This window comes from Fragaria vesca, linkage group LG1 (assembly GCF_000184155.1).
Source record: "Fragaria vesca subsp. vesca linkage group LG1, FraVesHawaii_1.0, whole genome shotgun sequence".
Classification (NCBI taxonomy): domain Eukaryota; kingdom Viridiplantae; phylum Streptophyta; class Magnoliopsida; order Rosales; family Rosaceae; genus Fragaria; species Fragaria vesca.
This window is the reverse complement of record NC_020491.1, coordinates 18,227,340-18,230,679: the sequence shown is the minus strand read 5'-3', so window position 1 is coordinate 18,230,679 and position 3,340 is coordinate 18,227,340.

The following is a 3,340-nucleotide window of genomic DNA, read 5'->3' as shown; positions in this document are numbered from 1 at the left end:
GCGAAGGGAAGTTCGGGACAGCCCTTGCTTTCGGGCGGCACCGCTCTCTCACGGCGGCGCTAGGGCTCCTCTCACCGGTCTAGAAATGTTGCTGGGAGGGAGACCGACCGAACGGGACCGGTCCGGCGGCGAACGGAGGTCGGACGGCGGCGGGAGGACAGCCGGAAAACCGGGCAGCGGGAGGCTCGGGGAGAGGAAAAGAAAAGACGGAAAAAGAGAAAGGGAGGAGGAAAAAGAAAATGGGTTGGGCCTCCACCGGTCCAACCCATATCAACCCACTTCCAAAAAAATAAAAACACCCCGAAAAAATAATACCCGAATAAAAATTACCTTTTACTAGCTAAAATTTACCATTTTTACCGTCGTCGTATTTTCCTCATACTAATAATTCTCCGCACATAATCGTCCCCGAAACCCCTCTAGGGACCAATTAAACTATTTACTCAATGATCGAGACGGTAAAATTTTTATTATAATCAGGCTAGTAAATAAGGTAAAAATATAAGGGTCGGGATGTGACAGATGACGTCAAAGTCATGGGTAGCTAGAGCAGGATCCGAATCTTTGAAATTCGCGATCATGAGGATGACGTTCTTGTCCTCATATTGATTTTCCGTATCTTTTTGTATGCATTCACAATTTGAAGGAGCTGGACAATCTTGAACCAGTGATCCGAAGATCCACAACGGTTGCATTGTCATGAGCTGACGTGAGTAGTTTTGACAAAATGATGTCTAGACCGGGAGTGTCGCTATTAGAGCCGGCGACACCTCCCCCTCTTTTCTAGACATCGGCACAACGTTTTCTACCGTTGCCATGACCCATATTGTTGTCCCCACATTAGGGGATAATCCCAAATAAGTTTATCACATTAGCGTATATACAATTCCCATTTGTATGATCAAAATCAAGTCTCGTTGGTAATTCCAAACCAACTTAGAGGACCTAGAGAACTTGATGATGATCGAATCCGCTAAAGATTATGGATCATGATGCCACAAAATATCATCGACAATATGTAGTCAATTAAAGTGGTAAGCAATCCAGTTGACTAATAACTCAACAAGTAGAGTTATATGAACGTTTCGAGAAACGCTTCATGAGTGCATTCCACAGTATTTTGTGGTCATTACTTTTTGCACAGATTGTCATTGAAGACTTTTGTCGATGTAGCGCGTCAAAGACTTTGAGCGCATGAGATGTGAAATCTCGGCATCTAAGCTTGTTAACCTGGGGGTCAAAACATGTGGTTTAATCATTTCCAATGAAAGGTTCCACAGATACCAAGCGAAGATTCGCCTTAGGCATCGAGTACGTCAAAACTCAAAGGAGCAGAATGTTACATTGCTCTTGCATACAAAACCAAGCTGTTATGAGACTTGATAGAGGTCACAAACAATGCTTTTAATGGTTTGTCCTTCAGATTGATCATACACAATCCGGAAAAGCCACGAATTGATCAAACACAATTCGGAAAAAGGCCTTGGATTGATCAAACACAATCCGGTGATAGGTTGGGGTTGATCATACACAACCCGGACAAGGAAACAAGAGTGATCAAACACACTCTTGACCCGCGAATAAAATTTCGGGATTTTTGGCACCTGCAAATACACCGACCCAAGCATAGAATGGAGTAGAAGAAGGGGAGAAAGCACTTTATCTCCCCCGAGGTTATTGAACTTGGAAGAGTTTTAGGGTTGTAAAATAAACATACTGTAAACACTTGGATGCTTGATCGGATGAAAAAAAAGCAGCAGAGTGGACGGCCGGGAAGCGACAACGGCGGCGGCGGCCGAGGCAGGGCCGAGAACCTCCGGTTTTGGTTTTTAGGGTTTGGAAAAAAAATGGTGGGCTATTAGTTCTAGGGTTAGAACAAAGTGCATGATAATGTGATGAAGGATAAAGTGTAGAGACAAAGAGATAACAAGAGAATCATCATCTTATTCATTGATATGAGCCATTTATATAGGGAATTACACAATACCAATATGGTTAGGATATGAATACATAGATCTAGTCAAACTACATATCCTATTGGCATAAGGCAAGGCACACATAAAGAATATCTAGAAAGATACAGAATATCCTAGAACAACCACAATAGGTCATTTTTCAAAATTTCTCCATTAGAGCCTGTAATAAGAATTCATATTGAGTTTAGATATAACACTGTTCCTTTGTGCACTTGAGATTAAAATTTCACATGTTTGATACAAACATTATCAATCTGTCATCACAAAAGAGAAATGCCAGATGTCCAGAAAAATTGCATTCATTGAACTCAGTAACTTAAAGACCACCGACACGACTCTAAATGTAATACATGACCAATCAGGGATGACAGAATTGCCAAAGTGTTTCCTGATGAAAATGGTGATAATCAAACACTTGAGCAAAGCAATCCATTCTATGGTTCTGTATGCAAGAACCTCAACACAAACTTTCAAAGAAAATTTTCCTGTGGGTGCGTCTATTACCACCCCACAAACCATTTTGTTCAACCCACGTTCTCTTCACACCCCACTTATATATTTTTAATTGTAAGTCCACTTTGTTCACCCATTTACAATACCGAAAATACATTTTTCCCATTTTTGTTTTGTTCACCCTAAATTCTTTTTTCGCCCTACATATATTTTTTTCAATTTCATATTTACTTTATTCACCCTACATTCGATCTCTTCTCACCCGGCTTATATATTTTTTTAATTTTAAATTTACTTTATTCACCGATTTGTAATACACACAATATCAGTCTCTTCCAATAGCCATTGAACTCCAAAAACAAAATGAAATTGAAGAAAACCATAAGATTACTATCATTTGGGTAAGTGGAATCACAAACTGAACAATAAAAATCATATTAAAGTATAAATCACAATTAAAGAACAAAAAAAAACTCTCAAACTTAACAACATTGGTATCCGTCGATAAGATGCACATGGAAAAAAGCTCTACTTGAAAAAAGCTCTGACACCGATGAAAAAAAAAGAATTGAAATTTGTTTAGTCCTTGTGGTTTGAAGTCAACATATGTTTATCTTTGTGGTTTTATTTTAATATGAATTGTCCTTAAAGTCACAATTTTTCATCTAAATAGTCCTTATGGTTTTATTTTAATCTGAATAGTCCTTAAAGTCATGATTTTTCATCCAAATAGTCATTCCGATTCATTTTCTTAGGGGTAAAATATTGTATAGTCCTTATGGTTTGAAGTCGACATCTGTTTAATCTTTATGGTTTTATTTTAATCTAAATAGTCCTTACAGTCACGATTTTTCATCCAAATAGTCCTTATGGTTTTATTTTAATCTAAATAGTCCTTAAAGTCATGATTT